We start from the raw sequence: 22,460 nt of genomic DNA, 5'->3' as shown, positions 1-22,460 counted from the left end.
GGGCAGTCAAAACTGAAACACCTACTTCTGACTGAGTCACTGTGTCAACTTGGTTCAACTTGAAGTTGCAGCAAAGTGTGCACTGTCCTAGCATGGCATGGCCAAATACAGGTTAAAGCAGAGGTGCCCATCTAAGAGGTCCTAAGACACAGCCGGGGGCCGATTTACATCTTCATGTTGCTGTGTGCCTGTTGTTTTTACTGCTGTGTTTTTCCTCACCTGTGTGTTTATGCTGGCTTTCTTCACCAGCAAGGTGATGATTTCTGACTGGACAGCCCCAGCCTCTTCTAACAAGACTGTATTGTGATCACTGCCATCTAGCCCAGCGGCAGGGGGACTGAAAGGTGTAGAGAGTATCTCTTGGAGACACAAAATGTTGTAGGAATACATTCTATTCATCTGTGGAATTTGTCATGGCCTCTCCAAGTGACAAATATAGAGCAGCATGTCTTCCTTCTACTGATAAGTATATCTCACTCACTCTGAATGTCAAATTATGTCAGATTAAATATAAAATGATTCTAAAATGAAATAACAGGATTTTCTATAGTTTTATGATTACAGAAATGTCATAATCTCAGCTCTATCACACGTCCTTTATAAATGTATGGACTATGTGTTAGCCATCCGTCCAGTCCAAGTGCAATGCCGCGCTCATTTGTAAGTGTACTAAATTAGCAGCCTCTTAATAAAATCAGGCCTATTTTTTAGGCCTTTTCTCGAAAATTGCATATCCATAATAAAATGAGTATATCTCTGCAACCACAAGGTATATTTGAATACTTTTGGTGTCATAGTAAAGGGAAAAAAATGAGGAATTGCTGAGATGTGTAAATTTCAGTATATCTGTTACTGGTAAAGAGTAAATGAAGATGACACACAGAAAAAAATTAATAAAAATTAATATTCGCCTAAAAAAAAATCATATTTTTGATGAGTGCCCTTTAGAATAATGCTGATGAAGCTCAAACTCTCTATAAAATCATTGTACAACATGTGAACATTGTCTCTGCAGTGGTTGATTCTGATTAATTGAAGCAGGACAAAATTATTGAGATTTTACTACAAAATATCCAGGCGAACTTTCCAAAATGTCCATTTTTGGCACAGCTTGGAACCACCTGCTACTATAAACTATTGTTTAATCTTTATTTTCACACAATTTGGATAAACTAACTGAAAATAAATCTACTGGAACCGACTGGAAATAACTAACATGCTGTATTCATTGTCTCTGCGCCCTGTGCAGCTCAGAGCAGCTTGTTTGGGTGGGTTTGGCTTTCAGCCTCTATCTCTGCAGCGCAGTGGTCGATTCGAGTGAGGGGCGGCTCATTTTAACCAATAGAGAGAGAGGAATGACGCTAGACCCAGGTCGATGTGATTGGCCGCACTGGCAGCCATGTGACAGCCATGAACCAGTCAGATCAGCAGATCCACGTGCAGGCCAACGTGGGGTTGTATGCGCGCACACCAGGCTTCCGTGTAGGGAAGAGCCGTCTGGCCAAAGGCTATTTTCGAAACCGCATACTACCGTACTGCCTACTACATACTGCGTTATATGTACTGTATACTGCATACTGAATGTGGGATTCAGTATGCTACTTGAGCAGACCGACGCCGTTATCATCGCAGTATGCAGTATACGAGTTTCCCAGAATGCATTTCACGGCAACCGGTAGCAGTAGCTGTAAACAGGCTAAAAGCTGTTTTGTTTCTCGCTCTAGCGCTGTAATTATGTAACTTTATTAAGTTTTAATATTTTTTCATGCGAGAAAGTAACAGTTAAGACCCCAAATATACGGCCAGTTTATCCAAATGACGGCTGTTTAAAAGTTTGCTCCGATGTTTTTCGGAGAAGTGAAGCTCCGCAGCGACCGGGACATCACAGAGGCAGCAGCCCGGCTCCTGACGTGCTCGGCCGGCCAGCACTACGACGTCATTCCGGAGGAGAAAACGGTCGCTAATTAACTTACCCGTAGGTTTTTAAAGGTTTACCACCGGCTGGTTAAATTATTTTCAGGAGATAAATGTCGGTCTCATTGATGAAATCTCAATTGTGGCAGTAGCATTAGTTTGTTTGAATGTAAAGTGAAGCTTCTTGTGTGTAAGCAGCGCTGCCTCGGGGCTCTGGAGCCTAACGTTACGTACAGAAATCACCACATTTACAAAAAATAAATAAATATTTTACAATGAACCGATCAGTCTGCATTAAGTTTTATTTTATTAAACTGTAGTTACGGTACACGGCTACACTACCGTCTTTGGTTACGCTCTGGTTACGTTAGGACGTCAGGGGAGCATTGCATTGTGGGATACAGTAGGCGATGTAGACTGGTCAGATGCATACTGGAGATATTTTCCGAATCAGTACGACATCCGGGAACTTTTCGCATACTGCAGATTTTGCTTTTGTTCGCATACTGCATACTACATACTACATTTTGGCCAAATCAGTACGTACTAGCAGTATAGTATGCGGTTTCGAATACAGCCAAAGACTTTTTTTTTTTTTTTTTTTCTTTTTAACAACTTTATTTACAACAAGAGTATACACAGGACTGAATACAGTTAGATGAAATAAGTGTATACAACATTAATACACAACCAAACCATCATAAATACGCCAGGGGATGACAGCAAGACAGAAAAAACATAAACTTAAATAAATATTTTGTAAAGCTTACAAAGATCATACGTTTTAACAGCTTTTTTATTCTCACAATCACAGAGGGAGGAGATATATTGACCAACATATGCAGACAGTTCCAAGAAGTGTGGCTTCTTACCAGAAAATTTAGACTTATGTATATAAAATTTTGATAAAATAATTAACAAATTAATCATATAAAACTGAGAATTTAGTTTTTTATCATATTCAGTGTAGCCAAACAAAACATTTTTCCAGCATAAATTAAACTGGGGATAAATATGATCACTGATAAAGCGTGCCAGTCTGCTCCAAAGTTGTCTTGTGTGTGGGCAAGACCAAAATAAATGAACCAAGGTTTCATTGACAGAGACACAGTGGGTACAGTTCACATCAATGTCCTTCTTAAGCCTTTGTATATAATGATTAGTTGGGTAAAATCTATGAAGCATTTTAAATGAAATCTCTTTGACCTTGTTGGTTAAAAAAAACTTATTAGGTAGTAGCCAGACTTTTTCCCAATTAATATTTCCAACAAATGTAGACCAGTAGGATAAAGCAGAGGGTGAACTTACAATGTCTTGTTGAAATAGTTGACGAATAAACTTATTTTTATTTTTATTATTACCTGTGAAACAAGCTTTCCCCATTACTGTTTCAGTAATGTTCAAAGGTATGGGCAAATTGTTGTTTACATTAAGATTTTTAAAGAGGGAAATAATACCCGAGGGCACAGCATCAAAAACAATAGAAAAATCCTTGGGTGTAACAGGGATTCCATACCGTTGCATAAATTCAACATATCTGTAAAGACGCCCATGTCGGTCAAACAATTGACTCAGTAAAAGTATATTGTTATCAAACCATTGTTGGAGGAAAATAGATTTGTTTTTGTACAAAAGATATCTATTGTTCCATATAAAGAACCTATGCGGAGAAAAGTTATGTTTGTAAATTAAACACCATGCTAGCAGCATTTGTTTGTGGAATGAGGAAAGTTTGAGAGGAAGTTTGTCAGCATTGTAAGTGCAGAGCAACAAGAACTGGAGCCCGCCGACTGAAGAAAAAACATAATGGGGAATAAAGTTCCATAAAGAGGTTGGAAACTTGAGGTAACGCTTAACCCAATTAATTTTGAAGGTGTAATTTAGGGAAGTGAAGTCCAACAGATTAAGGCCGCCTTTACTATAATCATTCATTAACACAGATTTTCTAAGATAGTGAGTCCGGTTTTTCCAAACAAAGTCAAATAAAATTTTGTCTATAGATTTACACACACGACTTTCAATTCCTAGTGATAAGGCAGCATATGTTAACCTTGATATACCCTCGGCTTTTGAAAGGAGTATTCGACCTCTTAAAGACAAGTCACGTAAAAGCCACTGATTAAATCTTTTTTTGGTTTTATCAATTATTGAAGTGAAGTTATTATAACATCTTTGGGATTCATTTTTATCAATGATGATACCTAAATAAGTAACAGAGTTCTTTATTGGGATGTTAGAGATTGACTCAACACAACAGTCCTTTATAGCTAATAGTTCACATTTTTTAAGATTTAACCGAAGACCAGACACTTTACTAAATTGTTCTATAATATCTATAGCTAAAGACACTTGAGAGCTGTCCTTTAAAAACAATGTTGTGTCGTCAGCCAGTTGACTGATTAAAACACTTCTATCAGCAATAAGGATACCTTGCAGATTACTACACTTGATATGATCACATAAGAGTTGGGCAGCTAGCAAAAATAAATATGGAGATATTGGGCAACCTTGCCGAACACCGCGTTTTACAGCAAACCTGGGAGATGAACCAAATTTAAGTTTTATTGAACAGTTGGCATTATTGTATAAAGTTTTGATGGCATTACAAAAAAAATCACCAAATCCAAATTTTTTTAATGAGTGGAAGATAAAACTGTGCTCCACAGTATCGAAGGCTTTGAAGAAATCTAAAAAAAGCATAAAACTATTATCAGAGATAAGGTAAGAATAATCAAGCATGTCTAAGACAAGTCTGATGTTGTTGGTAATGTGTCTATTGGGCATAAAGCCTGACTGCGTTTCATCAATTAGAGTATCTAGTACTTTTTTGATTCTTCTAGCAAGAATTAAAGCTAAGATTTTATAGTCGTTATTAAGAAGGCAAATAGGACGCCAGTTGTCAATGTAGAGAGGGTCTTTGCGTGGTTTGGGAATTAAATTAATCAAACCTTGGGTCATACTTGCAGGTAAGGTACTGGAAAATAAACTTTCATTAAATACTTGCAAAAGAAAAGGTGCCAACTGTTGGGAAAATAGTTTATAGAATTCAGAGGATAAACCATCTGTACCAGGGGTTTTGTTATTTTTTAGAAGATTGATACAGTCACTGATTTCTGTTTAAGATAACGGGAGATCACAGAATTTAGAATCTAATTCCACTAAATGAGAAGTATGTTGTAACGAATTTAAAAATGATAAAGTGTCATTTTCAGAATATTCAGATGTGTATAATTTTTTGTAGAAATTGGAGCAAAATTCAGATATGATTTTCGGGTCATCTGTTTTATTATCATTAATAATTAGTTCATTAATAGTGTTTGTTTTAGCATGAAATTTCTCTAAATTGAAGAAGTATGTGGAGTTTTGTTCTCCTTTTTCTAACCACTGTTTCCGTGATCTTATAAAAGCTCCTTCTGCCCTTCTCTTATAGATTCCATCAAGTTTTTCCTGTAAATTAAACAATTTTATTTTGTCTTCTTCAGTTAGTGTGTCTGGTAGAGATTGAGAAAGTAAAGAAATATCAGAGATGATGTTTTGTTCCTCAAGTTTTCTGATTTTAGCTAGATAGCTTCCAAACGCTCTCAAATATTTGCCTGATTCATATTTGAAAAGCTCCCAGTTTGAACCAAATGAATTATCTATTTTAGCCTTATTAAAGTAAAAGCTTATGAATTGAGAAATTTTTTTCTTAACTTCTTCATGTTTAAGAAGAGTATTATTCAGTTTCCAATGTATCGCTTTGCAGTTTTTCACAGAGGGAAAAAGATTAATTGAGATATGGATAGCTTTATGATCACTGAATGGACAGGGAGTAATGTTTAATGTGACATCCTGTTCATTAATATTTTTGGAAACTAACCAAAAGTCTATACGAGAGAGCCTGGTGTTTTCCTTATTGCTCCAAGTAAATGTTACTGCATCTGGGAACTTAACTCTCCATATATCCACCAAATGAAATTTCTCCATAAAAGTTTTAAAGAAAGAGTTTCTGTTATTATTTCTTGTAGGTGGCCATCTATCTATTGAGGGATCTAATGTAACATTAAAGTCACCTCCAATTATAATGTATGAGTTCGGAAATTTGGTTTGCCAATGTTTTAGTCTATGTTCTATTTCATTAAATAATTGAGAGTTTTCTAAACAAGAGTTGTACCCATACGTTAATAGAAATCAAAATTAACTTATTGAAGTCAATAACTTGACAGATGTAGTGACCTTTTGCATCAGTGTCTGTGTGTAAGATATCATTATTATATCTATTCTTCATAGTTAACACACCAGCTGATCTTTCTGAACAGTGAGAAAACCATAGATTGTTGCCCCATTGGGATCTCCAAAAATTAACATCATTTGGAGTTGAGTGAGACTCCTGACAAAAACAAAAATCTGTATTAAGCTGTTTGGTGAACAAAAATAAAGCTTTACGTTTTATATTATTTCTGAAACCCCTGGCGTTTAGGGAAACAATAGACAATGAAATACTTCAAATATGGAACGCATACAAAATACTTAGAAAGAAGTATATATGTGCTAAAGTGCTGAGCAATATATGCACCTTGAACAAGTAGCATTATTGGTGATAATTTTTGAATGTAAAATTAAGCAAACTAAAGGTGTTATAGTTCCCAAATCAAAGGTGATCCTTCAAAATATTGGTAAAAGAATTAAGTCAATGGGGGAGAAAAAGTATCCAACATGTATTGGGATTTTTTTTTTTTTTTTTTTTTTTTAAAGAAAAACAAAAAGCAAAAAAGAAATCCACAATGACTTAGAAAGTTCGAGTTTGCTCAGTTCCCATGTAATGATATTTGTTCGTCAGTTTTAATAAGACAGGGAACTGAGCTATGTAACCTGTAGGTCATGGAAAGACTCAGCTGAGATCAGTCACATTACCTCAAGTAACTTCTTGTCCATTGATGAAGGCCCGTGCACCGACATAATATGCAGGTTTACCTTCACTTCGTGCCTTTTTTATCAAGGGCCACGTCTTCATCCTGGCTTCTTTGATGAGCTGAGAGAGATCTTCAGCAAAACGGAGCTTGTTGTCACGCATGAAGGGGTGGTTTTTTGCAGACTTCCACACGGCATCTCTGTAGGACCTCAGGGAGAATCGAATGATGATGGGTCTCGGCGTGGAGTGGGCTGAAGATGATTTTCCAAGACGATGAGCGACGTCAATAGCAGTTTGAGGCATGTTCTGACCATCTGGGAGGATCTTCTGGCAAACTTCTATGGCTTTTGTTTTCACATTTTCTGTTGAGTTTTCGGCGACGCCATGAAGTTTCAAGTTCCACCGTCTTGAGTAGGAGTCCATCTCACACACACGTGTTTGGAGGTTGATAACTTTCATTTCTTCCTCTTTGAGACGTGTATCAACATTCAGCATTTTTTTCTGTGTGTCTTTAATTTCACTGCATTAGGGCTGTCAAACGATTAATTTTTTTAATCGCGATTAATCGCATTTTTTCCATAGTTAACTCGCGATTAATCTCTATTAAAAATATTATATATGGCGCTTTGGACTTTCAACCCTCCAAAGTGTTATAATCTCTAGACAAACAACTTTTAGACCAGACCTAGCAGGCCTAGTACCTAATCATAACACATGATGCATGAAACTCACACAGAATTGAAACGAATTGCATCCAGTGGAAATTGCCCTTTACTTTGCTACGCCTCTGCCTGGCCATGTGCATTTGTTGACAACAGAAGCCGTCAAAAAATCAATACATCGCCACGTGCATTTGTTGACAACGACGATGTCAAAAAAATCAATACATGGCCATGTGCATTTGTTGACAACAAAGCCGTCAAAAAATCAATGGATGGAGCTGTAGATATATGTTAGACTGTGTATATTTGTGTAGCAACCAACTTGAAGGTGCCTTACCGCCACCTACTGGACTGGAGGTCCCACACTCCAGTCCTCCAGTCCAGCAGACAGAGGACAAAATGGGCCGCGATTAACCGCGATTAAAAAATTTAATCGCGTTAATTTTTTTAATTAATCTAATCGCGATTAACGCGTTAACTCTGACAGCCCTACACTGCATGCAAAGTCCAGAGTTTTTTTTAGCCCCTCTATTTTAAGTGTGTTGCTGTCGATTTTCTTGGAGTTTTCACTCACTAGCTTTTCGAGGGAGTCAGCTCTCTTGTTGATGAGTTTTGAGAGGGTAGAGATAATGGCGTTGTCTGGGGAGGTGGAACCCTGTTCAGGGTTATACAGCGCTTTTTTAGCAGTTGGGGATTTGCAGGGAGTCACAGGTAGCGGCGGAAAATCTTGGTCTGCCGCCATGGTAACAGTTACTGGTGGCACGGGGCTAGCATAGTCGTGACACGAGGATATTAGCATGTTACCTGGGTGAGCCTCGGAGGAGAAGGCTTTGTTGTTATGAGATCTTTTCCTGTCCCGGTTCGGCATTAAATGGCTTTCAGTTGTCAAAGAAGTCACTTTAACTGGTGTTTCCTCGTTTTTTCACCGTCTAATGAAGTTTGGTGCAGGAGCTCAGCGAGAGTGAACCTACTCGGCAGCCATCTTGGCCCGGACCCGTCTGGCCAAAGACGGTTTATAAACCAAGACCTTTCATGACGAGTTAGCTTCCTGTATGCATGTCATGTGGGCTTCTGCACGGCCACGCCCCTTTAGAGAGACCAGAGGCAGCTTGGAGTGTATTGATTCCTATGGGACAATTTAATGTGAACACCGATTATGGTCGGGCCTTTCTCCCCACGGTCACTGAAGCAAATTTTGGACTCATTTTTCACAAGCCACATCGCTTCTGAACAGTTTGACACCAAAATGGTAATTTTCAGACGGAGAGATCCGGAGAAAATCCACTTTGTTCAAGACCTGTCTCTGTCTCTACGACACACTCTCGCAAGATTTGGCACAGATCTCCTAGGCAACGTCAAACAAACGGCCGCGAACTCCCGTGAAAATTATTTAAATTATTTTTGTCATGCTAAATATTACTGTTAGTAGTGTAAATATTTAATGTTATCATAAGAAAATATAAATATCTCACTTTCATCTACCTACAAATTGTATAAATCCACACACACGATCACAGACGAGGTGGTGACGGTTGGCCACGCCCACTTAGAGAGACAGGAAGTGTATACCATTTCATATCATTGGAGCAGCCGCTCATGGAGTATCTTTCCATTTATTGAATATCTTTGGTCTGGCTTCGGCCCGGCTGATTCAGATGTACACACTAGGCAGAGTTCAACTGGAAATATTGTGGATTTACCCATAACACAACCTTTTCACGGCAAAACAGCAAAGGTAAGAGCAAATGTACGACCATGTTTTGGCCACGCAGTGTCTGTTTTTGCTCGACTTTGCTGGTTGTTGTCTTCTCCCTCTGCCGTGCTGCTGCTAGCTGCTGTGTTAGCCGCTGTTGTTCAGGGACGCTCCGATGTGTAGGTTCAGATGAGCGGTCGCTGATGTGTTTTGCATAATGTACAGTTGTATACGAGCCAGAAATGTGGCGACTGGGTCCACACAGAGGTGCTTTATGAAGTTTGATGTCTAGTTGTTTGTTTGAGTAGTGTTTGGGCTGTGTTTGGGTCATATAAACATGGTTTTTACACGTTGTAGCTCAGCTTCTGCTGTTTAATTTGACATATAATATGACCATATTCTTTCATAATCAGTGCACTGGGGGCTCTGTTATTGTTATGCATGTCTTCAAGTCCCCCATATGGGGGACTCTGGATTTTACCTTCATCATCTCGAAAGCCTGATCTCACCTCCTTGAGAACTGCTAAGACTTCCTCTGCCTTTGTGTCAAATGATGCATCCAGAAATGGATTCCATAGATGCTGCACTTCCTTTTTCTGTTGTTTTTTTTCCTCTTCCTAATCTCTCCTTAGCAACACCACAAAAGCCCACAGACACAAGTTAGAAACAATAGATAGATGCATACCTTGATAAATAAAACATATTTTGTCATAAAGTAGCCTACTTTCTCAGTTGCTAGAACTTTTTACCCCAAAATACAAATTATTGCATTTGACCAAGTTTCTCCAGCCGCGGTGGCTGAAAGCTAACAGCAGCGTGTCCACTTAGCTATCCCTACCTTCTATGCCTTATAAGTTTTCCCCTTTTCACAAGTAGCATGTTAGCATGCTGACATGTATGATAGATTCCATGGTAAAGGAAGTTGTGAATGTCATTAGTTTTGCAGATAACAAAATCAAAATACAGGACAAATTATATGAAAACTTTCAGCACCAGCAAAGTTAATGTATTACATTTGACCTACATCCTAAAAAAAGGGAAATGATTTTGGAAATTGTTTCGTGTTGAAAAAAGCATGACTGTATGTCACTGAAGAACATTTCCCGTAAGGCCAACCCAGGTATAGACATGTGAGTTCCCAACTTCCCACACCAGGAAAATACATGCCACCACCTGTCCCATAATTGAAATTTTACTATAATGTTGATGAAAGCAGTCGGTGGTAAGCTGTTGCTTTGAAGTTATAGTTGTCTCTTTATGTTTCCTGTCCTGTTTTGAAATCCAACTTTAGATAACCCATAGTTCAATGATTTTATCCACACAATGGAAAACAAACTGAGTAGGGGAGAGTGGGCAATGTGAGACACCGGGTAATGTGAGACACCCCCTATATCTAGAAAACGGAACACATTTATGGTCATCTGACCATTATGTTTTCAAGCCCCTTCCATTTCCCCATGGCTATGAAGGAGAGGAACTCATGATGCTGTGGAAAACATGTTTTTTTTCACAAAAATATGATTTTTGCATGTAAAAGTAAATTTTCTTGGTGTCAACTTAATCAACTGTTGTGCCAAAGCAAATTGATTCAGGTAGAAAAACTTATATGATACATGATGATGAACTACCAACACATAAAACCATGTGATGATGCTGGCTGAAAATTAGCCTGAATTTCTAAGAGAGGTCGTTTTTTCTAAAATGGGGGTGTTGGGGTAAAGTGAGACAAATGCTGCGGGGTAAAGTGAGACCATGGATGTATTATAATAAATCCAAGAGTGAGACACTGTGAGCACCACACACAAAGATTTACACTAGAATCATGTCCCCCAAGCCAGAAATCTTGCGTGACTGATCAATGATCTGTAGCCACACTGCTTTGTTATGCTAGGTGCTCTCAGTCAGCTTGTTTATTCATTGGTTAATTAACTCAATTTTAGTCACATTCCACTTTGTCGGCTCCCTCCACACACAAGAGGACTTTTGATCAAAATGGTCACCATTGTCGGGGCCTACAATCTGACCTCCAGACTATCTAACAGATTCTATCTGTCATTTGAATGTTAATTAAAACATTTTGTGTTGTATTTGATTTTGGTTTTGAGTCACTTTGCGTTGAGAAAACAAAAGTGCTTAATTGACCAATCCCCATGATTCTGTTACTAGTCCGACATTAGTTCTGGGAAGTGTGGTTGTCAAGCTAGCTGTCAGGACTCTAACTGTTACAACATGTATTGTTATGGTAGTTTCAGAGTGGAAAAAGTAAGTGGATCAGTTTACCCCATTGATTTCTCTGGTTTGTCTCAGTTTACCCCTGAGCTGGGGTAAAGTGAGACACAAGACCACTTTTTTTTTAACAATCATATTTTCACTGTCCTTCGTCCTAAATACATTCTGATAATTTCCATTGCTAGGCAACATCCTGAATTAATGGGAAATGTGTAAATTTTACTGATAAATCATTTTAGCTCGCTTAGAGGGGAGCAAATGTAAAAAGTGTCTCACTTTACCCCACTCTCCCCTACTGAGGGTTTAATATTTTAACAACAGTGTGTTATCTACTTCTTTCCAGCTGCCACATGGGAGCTTTATAGTGGCCTGACACATGGCATGCTGGATTTGTAGTTGAAGCCCAAGCCTTTCAGGTTGCATCTGTCACAGCTACACTGGTGTGTATGATGATTATTCAAGGATCGTATTCTTTATCACAGTATCTGTGGCTTAATGTGGAAGAGCAAATACAGTGATAAAGTGTAGGCCAGGCCTACTGTTTACATTAAAATGTCCTAAATCTGACTCCATATCTATCAGATAAATATGTCAGGCATGAAGTGTATCTCATAATACTTTGAGTAAACCAGACTCTTTCTCCCAGGGCTCCATAGACACAGTTATCAGCTATATCTAAAATACTCTGTTGTCTACAATATTTGTTTACAACAGGAGATACTGTGTCTTTGTTCACCTTGCTTCAACAATAATCAGTGGTTCATTTGAACAATGTATCATCACATAATTCATATCAGTTTCTTTGTATGTTTGAGTCACACATTCCTGGGGATGTTTTACGAAGAAGGGGAGGGTCCCAATGTTGATTCATTGTCACCAAGTTCATGTTTCATAATCAAGGGCAGGCTGTCAGTCACACAACCAAAAGGCAAGGCATCAAATCTGTATTATTCTGTGAGCTACAGTACAGAGGGTTAAGAGCATGCTGCTGTGAATGCTGTCCATGGTATGTAGTGCAGCAACTATCTTTTATCTGAGTGAACAGTAATTTTAAAGTTTCTATGTCCTACTCCTCTGTGTGTCTTGGGTGTTGCCTAGAGGGAACAATAAGGGTTTGTCTTCAAGTCTTCACTTGAGCAGCTACATTGCATCACTTCCTTTACTTTAGTTACATCAGTTTTCATCCTGACCAGGCTATTTTAGGTCTGACTGTGGAGCAACCGTTGAAGGAAAAACACTGTAATAAGTCTGTCCGCCTCTCTCCTTCCAGGGTTTAACAAAACATGAACCACGAGGTCCTATCTTGAGCTCTCAGATGGCCCTCCTCCAACTTCAGAGCTAGGTTTCCACATTAGTGCCCAAACTAAACCACAAGGTAAAGACACATCACAACTTTGCGTAAAATCACTGGGCTTATTACAGTGAACGGTGCAAGCAAATTGTTAATGAACCATGATCAGACACAAAGGAATTAATGTTGGCACTATGTTGGTAGAAAAAGCCTTTCCCTCAGGCTTTTAAGGTTTGTCCTGGTTTCACTGTGATGCCTCACAGTTTAGTAAGTGTTACGGTACTGCACCTTCATCCACAGATAGCAGGGCCTTATACAAACATCTGGCATGTTGTGTGACATCCTCAGCATTGCAAAGCTTAACACACAAACACTAGAGGTGTTTTAACCGATAGCATTTCCACATAAGGTCCCATTCTGCCCACCCAAAAAAGGACATAATTCGCCCATGCAAAGACAAATGTCTAAGGGAGACAGGGTGTAAGTGGTCTATCGTGTCATCACTTAATGGGTGTGTAATGCGGTGTTCACACCGGACGCGATAGACGCGAATACAATCGCGCCAGACGCTTCATTCGCGCCGCTTGGTCATTTTGGATCATTCACGTCCATCGCGTCATTTGCGCTAGACCAGGGGTGGGGAACCTTTTTCACATCAAGGGCCATTTCAATTTTTCCAAAGTACTCTGAGGGCCATACCATTATGAACACATAACTAAAGATGAAAAAAAAGACAAAAAAAGTCTATAACTGCTGTGTTACTAAGCCTCATGTTTGCTGCATTTCTAGACTCACCTAATGTGATGGCTGGAACTGTTTTTCTCTAGCAAGGCGTCTGATGTCAGCTGGCAGTGATGATGATGCTACTCGAAGCTGGTTTTCCAAGTTTGAGTCAGTCAGTCTTGAGCGGAAGCGAGTCTTTGCAAGAGTCAGTTTTGAAAAGAACTGTTCACAGCGATACGTTGTCCCAAACAGAGATGCAAACTTCAGGGCATGTCTCCTCAGGATGGGAAAATCCTCAGCACGAACATACAGTTTGTAAAAGTCTAGCAGAGAAAGGTTGTGGTACTTGGCTTTGAGCTCGTTGTTGTTTTGCAGATCAATTATTTCCATTTGGAGGTTGTCTGGCACATCAGACGGTTGCACATTAAATGGTGTCGCAAACATGTCGAGTTCCTTTTGTATATTTTTCACATCATGAAACCTCTCATCAAATGCCTGGATGAGTTTTGCACACTCACCAGCATATTCAGTCGTAACATCAGGCTTTTGTTCTTGTAGGGTGGGAAAGTGCACAGTGTTTCCCCTTTCCAGCTGTCCTTGCCACAGCCTTAACTTCACTTCAAATGATTTCACATTTGAAAGCAGAGAGCTGATGAGCTGGTTGGGACCTTGCAGCTTGATGTTTAGCTCTGACAGGTGCTTGCTGATGTCCACCATGAAGGCCAGATCACAGAGGAACTTGCCATCACTGAGCTCCATGACAGGTTTCCCCTTCGTCTCCATGAAGCGTCTGACTTCTTCCCGCAGTGTATAAAACCGTGCGAGCATATTTGCACGACTCAGCCATCGCACTTCACAATGATAAACCAGATCACCGTACTCTGACTCAAGCTCACTGAGTAACTCCTTGAACTGGCGGTTGTTCAGCCCTCTGCTTTTAATGAAGTTTATGGTGGACACAACTGTTTTCATCACATTGTTAAGCTTCAGGGAATGTGCACACAAACTCTCTTGATGTATGATACAGTGGCATACAACTAAATCACTTGGATCCAGACTCAGTCGGCTCATTTCTTTTTTGACTAAAGCAGTCAATCCTTTTTGCGCGCCAACCATTGCGGGAGCTCCGTCAGTGGCGATGCCGCTCAACTTCTCAAATGGCAGTTCAAAATTGTTCATGGCCACAATAACTTGATTGAACAAATCCTCACCTTTAGTAGTGCCATGCATGGCTTGCAAAGACAGCAACTCCTCCTTCGTTTCAAACTCAGATGTAATCCCACGCACAAAAATGGCAAGCTGCGCTGTGTGTGTGATGTCTGTTGTCTCGTCACAGGCCAGAGAAAAATACTCAAAGTCTCTTGCAGTGTTCTTGAGTGTTTTTTCAATATCTTGCGCCATATCAGTAATCCTTTCTGAAACGGTTCTCCGGGACAAACTGACGCTTTGAAATAATTTCACTTTGTCGGGCGCGAGCAGCTCCGCGGCGGCTACGAGACACTCCTTCACGAACTCTCCTTCAGCGTGAGGTTTCAGCTTCGTGGCTATTAGTTCACTCACCACAAAACTTGCACGCGTAATATTCTCTCTGTCAGTCTGTGGCCGTGTGAAAGCTGCTTGTTGAGCACCCAAACTCCGACGAAGAGCGTTAATTTTATCCAAGCGCATTTGTCCTTTCAACTCGTCGAGTTTAGCATGTTTTGAGCTGTAATGGCGCTCGACATTGGCCTTTTTCATCACCGCAAGCGCCTCGCCACAAACTAGGCACACTGGCTTGCCTTTCACTTCAACAAAGAAAAAGTCATTTGTCCATTTTTCCTGAAATACCCGGCATTCTGCGTCCACCTTCCTTTTCTTGACAGTCGCCATGATGCATCACTTGTCTGTGTCGGTACTTGTCATGTGTCAGTCACTCCGACCCAATGCAGCAGTACGTACATCACATGCTGTATTCACTGACCCTGACGTTGACTCGGACATAGGACTCTCTCTCAGAAAACTAATGGCGGGCGATATATTTTTTTCCTGATTTTTTTTAAATTCATGTATGCATATATGAAGATATAAAATATAAAAATGGTATTGCATTGCGGGCCAGTTGAAATGGCCTCGCGGGCCGTATACGGCCCGGAGGCCGGACGTTCCCCACCCCTGCGCTAGACGCTCCGCCCAAACCGGTGATCTCAACCCGCTCTCTTTCCACGTCGATCGTGGCTGATATCACCACCGTTGCTGCACTGTACTTGCTGTACAAGTCTCAGAAACACCGGAAAACCACCCGCCGTCGTGTCTGGGTTCACTGTGTGTGTGTGTGTTTTTTTTTGTTTTTTTGTTCACTTTGTGTAGAAGACGGCAGCGGTGCCCACACACAGCTCATATTTAGCTTCTCCTTCATGTTGTTCTGAGTGTAAACAACCATACAGAGAAGTGACGTTGTCGGCTTGAACTCGTTGCTGGTGAACTCATCGCTGGTGAACGCCCCGTTCACACCGGACGCGATAGACGCGAATGGAGCGGCAACTCTACATTGAAAATCAATGTAAATGGCGCGATGACACGCGATTCAGGCGGAAGCGGCGCGAATGGAGTGTCTGGCGCGATGAGACGCGGCACGAATGAAGCGTCTGGAGCGGCGCGAATAAAGTTGAAAATATTGAACTTTTCAGGCGGCATCGCGCCGTGACATCCAATCAGCGACGAGTTCAAGCCGACGACGTCACTTCTCTGTACGGTTGTTTACACTTGTTAGTCCCGATTCTTTGTATTGGAAGCCCAAGAACAAACCAGAGAAGTCTTTCGTTCAAAAGTAGGAGAGTTTACTCAGGTCACAGATAAAGTACATCAGCGCTGGACTCAGAGTGACAGAGCTCTCGCAGGATCTCAGTCAGGAGTGAGTCCAGATTTCAGGAAATGGGTCACATTTATCTTCTTGGGCTGGGCCTGCCCCGTACAGAGGTTGGATGTTCTCAGAATGTGATAAGCAACATGACGTGTGTGTTGTTGTTCAGGCGTGTATCTAATGCAACAGACCTAACTGACAGACTAAGAGAACTCAGCAGTTACATTATGTCCTTGGTTATCAGGCTAGAGTCACACTATCTGGCTTCTAAATTACTAAGTACTAAATTGGAACACATGATATCTCAAAACATACATGACGTCATTGAAGTATAAAAACAAAGTACATAACGTCCCAGAACATGTCCAATTGTAACACACTCAGAACAACATGAAGGAGAAGCTAAATATGAGCTGTGTGTGGGCACCGCTGCCGTCTTCTACACAGAGTGAACAAAAAAACAAAAAAAAAACACACACACACACAGTGAACCCAGACACGACGGCGGGTGGTTTTCCGGTGTTTCTGAGACTTGTACAGCAAGTACAGTGCAGCAACGGTGGTGATATCAGCCACGATCGACGTGGAAAGAGAGCGGGTTGAGATCACCGGTTTGGGCGGAGCTTCTAGCGCGAATGACGCGATAGACGCAAATGATCCAAAATGACCAAGCGGCGCGAATGAAGCGTCTGGCGCGATTGTATTCGCGTCTATCGCGTCCGGTGTGAACGCCGCATAAGAGTTTATGAAGTAGCCTGTTGCTTGTAACTCCACATGTTTACCAGTGAAAATCATATAGCCTAATAGGCCTAGCTTATAAGAGTTATGTTTGATTATATGTTGCTATTCACCCCCACCCCCATTCCCAAGCAAGGTACCACCCCTTTTTTAAATGCTGTTTTAAAGGTCATAGAGTTTTGACTCCTCATCAGAAAAATGTAAACTGAAATGTTAAGCCTCTGTAGATTTCAACAAATGAACTCTCTAAAAGAGGAACCCCAACTTTAATTATGTAGCTATTACCTTACTTCAATTCAGCTATATTGTGTTTTGTGGGAAAGAAAAACACATCTGCAATTACTAATCAGACAACATGTGATTGCCTCACAGTTTAGAAGCATTCCAGTCACAAATGTCTGTTAGCCCTATGGCGATGTATGACTGGAAGGTAGTGCTGTGACAGTTTTCCATTAGGCTACTTGCCAATTCACATTTAGCAATTAGCCTATATTGATGGCTAATAACTGAATTTAACAAATCAAGTAGGCTAACCCATTAAGATAGCTGTTTGACCTATATGGTGCCATAGTAGAAACAGTAGGCGATCAACATCAGTTTGATTTACTGGAATGACACAGTATTGATTTCCCATCCAGATGTTTCACACCAAGTGGGGTTATAGGCTACCTACTTGTAAAAGACAGATCATGTTTGGGTGATATGAAAAATAGTAGCCTACTATAATAAAAAAAAAAGCCAAGTTACAAAGTGAGTGAGAGAGTTCATGAGTAGCCTATGAGTGTGTGAGTAATGGGCCGGCCTGCTCGTTGGAGTCCTACACCATGCAGCTGCTAGTAACAGCAGTCACTCAGCTGGACCTCAATGGACAGATAACAGATGTGCAGAGTCCAGCCGCCTCGGGACAACCATGGACACTGACACTCACTCACTGACTGAGCTGAGGGAAGCAGGAGTGAACTGAGTGTGAATCTAATTGAGACAAACAAGTCCCAAGCAAGCCCCTGTCTAACATTAGGCTACCTGAATGTAGTGAATCACAGCAGCAACAGGAGGAATCACTCATTCAACTTAGTTGTCGTGAACATTTTAATTTGTTTCCAGATTAAATTTATTCAGATTTTGCTGTTAAACTTTGCTGTTCTTACTGTAGAAACATGTACTGTAGATTAGCAGTGAATAAACTCATGTTGAAAGAAATGGCAATTAAGACAGGATACAGACACCTTTTTATGTGGATAAACTTCAAATAGCCTATTCATTTGTCTTCAGAGATTATTTACAAATGGATTTTAACAAGAGAATACTTGTTAAAAATCTTTGTAGAAGATGAGTCAGGGTTCCCATGTGTCCTGGAAAACCTGGAAAATGGTTATCCAGTCATGGAAAACACATGGAAATTGAGAAAAAGTGTCAATTGCCTGGAAAAGCTTGAGTTGTCCTGGGAAATTATTTATCACATTGTTACATCAGCTACCAGAGCTCTGTTTGACTTTTTCAGACTCCACTAATGATTTATTTTCAAAAGATAAATAAGTTTTATTGTCAACCCTTGTGTGGGGTATTGTGAGTATCATCCAATCCATTGAGAAAGCTTCGTGATTTTGCTCTCAAATCACACCAGATTGCTGCATTTCAATTTACAATGCGCACAAATTTTCAGCTGGGGGGTTCGACCTCCCGGGCCCCCCTTTGAGGGGTTGGTCCTTGCCGTACCTTGTCTAAAGCTGAAATGACACCACTGGTTGCAGCCTGGGCACAAACATCCACTCAGCTGCTGGACTCTCTCACCTGTCTTCTGTTTGTAGACCAGAAATCCAACGACAGAACAAATGAGGACGACGACAAGAACAACCACTGCAACAACGACGGCGATGGTCGAGTCACTGGACTTCTCTGTTCAACAAAACACAAAGAAACAAAACCATCATCACGCAATGTGCAGGTGAAGCAGGTTAGAGCAGAGACTCATGAGTTCATCATGTGTCACTTACAGCTGTAAGGCGACATTTATACCAGAGTGAAGTGATTTCTCTCCTTACTGTTCTCAGAACAGTTCCCAACACATTAAGGAGCTGATGTCTGTTTACATTCATCTGGTAATTTACTGCCCCCTTGTGGAGGCAGCAGGTTATTGTCTCTGGAAACTTGTCAACCATCTCTAGTTTGTGCACAGTGCTGCCCTGCTGCACTTAGTTGATGAGGTTTATTAACCAAGAGATAAGCTGGTCAGCTTTTAAACCACTGTATCTATGTTCACAACTGTTGTTGAAGATGAATTCACAGCTCAACTGTAGAACAAAGACTAAAATACCCAACAAACCACAGACATGACGTCACATTCAGGAGCTGCTGATGTCTCTCTTACCCATGTTGGTCCTGATGTGAGCTTTGTCCAGTTTGGTGACGATGTCGTCCTTCACTCCAGAGAGCTGAAACACACAGTCGTACCTCCTCCAGTCTTCAGCTTTGACTGATGAGACGTCCAGGTCAACACTCATCTGGAAGGATCCATCATGGTTGGGGAGGATCTCTCCTTGGTCCACGTCCTCATGAAGCTCCTCTCCATCTCTGGTCCAGAACATCAGGGCTCTGTGAGGGTAGAAACCTGTAGCGTGGCAGCTGACTGGAGAGGAGGGAGTCTTCTGGAGGAGAGACACTGAGGGACGGACTGGAGAGAGGAGACAAGGAGTTATGATACAGTGGTGATTCAGTCTGATTGGTCGATATCAATATAGTTGTGATCATCAAACTACATCAGGTCATGTGACTCTACCTGTTCTCAGCAGAAAGTTCTTCCCATACTTCACGTGCGTCTTCAGCCTCTCTGGACACATTCGAGTGAAGTAGTTTTCGGTGAATTTCATCATCCCTTTGTCAGCGTTCCAGCTCTGTTTAAAAACCTCAGCCTGTGGTTTTGCAGCGATCCATGTCAGTGTTTTCAGGTCCAGTGATATGAAGTCTTATAACCATCCTGAACAAAACCAGTTACTTCATCAGTCTCATCGTCCCACTCACATCCATGCATCCTCTGTAAAACGTGGACACCTGAGACAGAGACAGAGACTGAATTTAACACTGAGTTCAGAGTCTGAATGAATGGGAGGAAGATGCATCAATGTCTCAACTTCATACATTGATGTATCTTCCTCCCATTCATTTCTCTTGTCTCCAACTGATCTTAATAAAGACACTGCATCAAAAAGGCCACATCACTTTTACTGTATTGATTATTGATTAATTTCCAACTGGTCAAATGTGAGAAGTTATGGAACATCAGGGACCCTGAGAGTTCAAGGTTCACTGTGTCTAAATCAACCACTGACTTGATGAGGAAAACTACTCAAGATGGGCTTTGATTGGTCTGAACCTTTGTCTTAATTGGTGTACCATCTGATTATGTGTTGATGTTTTGTGGAGTCACAGAAAATTGAAACAGTGAAAAGTGAAATAGGACATAATGCAGACTGTACCTACCTTCACTTTGATTGAGGCGCTGCTTCAAACTCTGAATACTGGCCTTAAGGAAATTGGACAATCTCTCCAAACACTCTGCAGTGTACCACTCCAGATGTTCAGGGTTCTCATCCAATGCTGTTTTCATCCACGTCTGTCTTGGTTCTGCTCTGTTTATGTTGGTGTCACAGTATCCCATCTGAATGTCATCAAGCAGTGCAACAACCACAAACTCAGGGAGGTTAATAAAATTTGTTATACTTTCATAATTTGATTCACCTTTCTTGTGTCACTAATCCCCTTCTTTACAGATATTTCCAGTTATTAATTAATTCAATTGAAATAAATAAATTTGGCTTTATTTTGAAACCACGTCTCTGTCTTGTCTTAGTATACGAACTTGTGTTGTCTGTGAAAGTATTGAGGTCTTAATCAGATTTTCATAAGATATTTCCTGGGGTGAAACTCTCCAGGTGGCGTTGTTTGGTCAGGTTCTGGTGGCCTCCACCCACACATTCACCTCGCCACATACTCGTATTTCCAAAGAGTGCAAAACAAGAAATGAGCAAAGCATCAAGAATATTAAAGAGGCCCAAGGAAATTTAAGAAGATCACAAAAGACACAATAAGATGAAGCACTTCAGACTAATTATTTCTTGTCAGAGGAATATAAAAACTGTACCAGTTTGGTTAAGGTTCTGCATCAAATTGTAAAAGATCAGTTTTAAGACCTCAGGCCGATCATCTATGCACTGTTTCAGTGGCGCCGCCAGCCGGAATCCTGTACGCACTGTGCGTACAATTTTTTTCATAGGTGGAAAAAAAAGAAGCAATTTTGTTTATTTTGAGCGGGTGTGATAAAGACGCTTGTTGTTTGTAACAGGCTAAACGTGCTGAGTTCATTGATTGTTAAACCAATCAGTGGAAGCCTAACGTAAAAGCCAGTGATTGTCGTTTACATCATGTCATCTGTCTCTTTTTGATTTCTGGCGCCTATTACACTACCGCTATGTGATGATTACGCCCGGTCCAGTATAGAAATGTCAAAAAGACAGTTGAGCCTTTTCCAGGCATTTAAAAAAAAAAAAGAGAGATCCAAACCCACGATCACAAACACGCAGCAGAGCAGCGATAATGAAGGTCTCTCCTCTCTAGCTCCAAACTCACTCGTCTGCACCGCGATTATGGACTCATAAGCGCCGATTCCAGGTTGAGCCCCCACTGGGGGAGCCTCGGCCCATCAGCTGTGTGTCTGTGGGAATGTGTAACCCGTATGTGTGTAGCCTGTGTGTGTTAATCTCTCACGCGCTCTGTTAAGATGAATCAACACAAACCGCTGCAGAGCGCGAGCCTGGCACAGAGGTGCGCGCTCTGGCGCATCTGGCACAGTCGGTTAACGGCACCGAAAGGAAACTGGCTCCGCTCCGCGGCTATTTCGCGTCCGACGTCTATGTTAAGCACATGTTGTTATTGATATTGTAGCGTCCGACCCGACGTAACTACAACAACATAACACAAACTTATCTGACAGCTCTCTCACTTTTTCCTCTGCTCCTCCTCACTCACCTACACACACTGTCTTCCTCACACTCACCCCGGCCCCTCAGCTTCTCATCCAACCATACCCTACCTGCCCGTACACATTCACAGTCAGTCAGGAATCACACAACTTAAACATCACAACAACATTACTGCGGGGTCGCAACAATATTTTCAGTTGTGCAGTATATTATGACAAGTCCCATTGCTACGTGGCATGATGGGCACAGCGACCCTCCCTCCCCCCCCCGAAAAAAAAATTGTTGCAGCCTATTTGCCGTTTCTGTGCGTACATTGAAATTGAATCCTGGCGGCGCCACTGCACTGTTTGATGAACTACTGCAGTTCTTCTGGATTTTTGTCCAAATGTTTTTTCCCCCAGTCTTGTTTTGGCTCAACTCTCTTCCTGTCACTGTCGCAGCATCCCATTGGGACAACTGTGTTTACTGAGTGTAGGTGAACCATATTAATAGTCAACTGTCATG

At 41.0% G+C, this 22,460-nt stretch overlaps 1 protein-coding gene and 1 pseudogene across 1 annotated transcript in view; one reads left to right on the top strand and one right to left on the bottom strand.

The window, feature by feature from the left end:
• LOC146978008 (major histocompatibility complex class I-related protein 1-like) overlaps positions 1 to 22,460 on the top strand; it is a 143,202-nt gene that overhangs the window by 39,521 nt on the left and 81,221 nt on the right. The window lies entirely within an intron of this gene.
• LOC146978014 (major histocompatibility complex class I-related protein 1-like) lies at positions 15,795 to 21,181 on the bottom strand (annotated as a pseudogene).

Source organism: Trachurus japonicus, chromosome 11 (assembly GCF_045865225.1).
Source record: "Trachurus japonicus isolate A0001 chromosome 11, Traja_1.0".
Classification (NCBI taxonomy): domain Eukaryota; kingdom Metazoa; phylum Chordata; class Actinopteri; order Carangiformes; family Carangidae; genus Trachurus; species Trachurus japonicus.
Note: the sequence above shows the minus strand (reverse complement) of the source record. Positions and strands in the feature narration are given on the sequence as shown.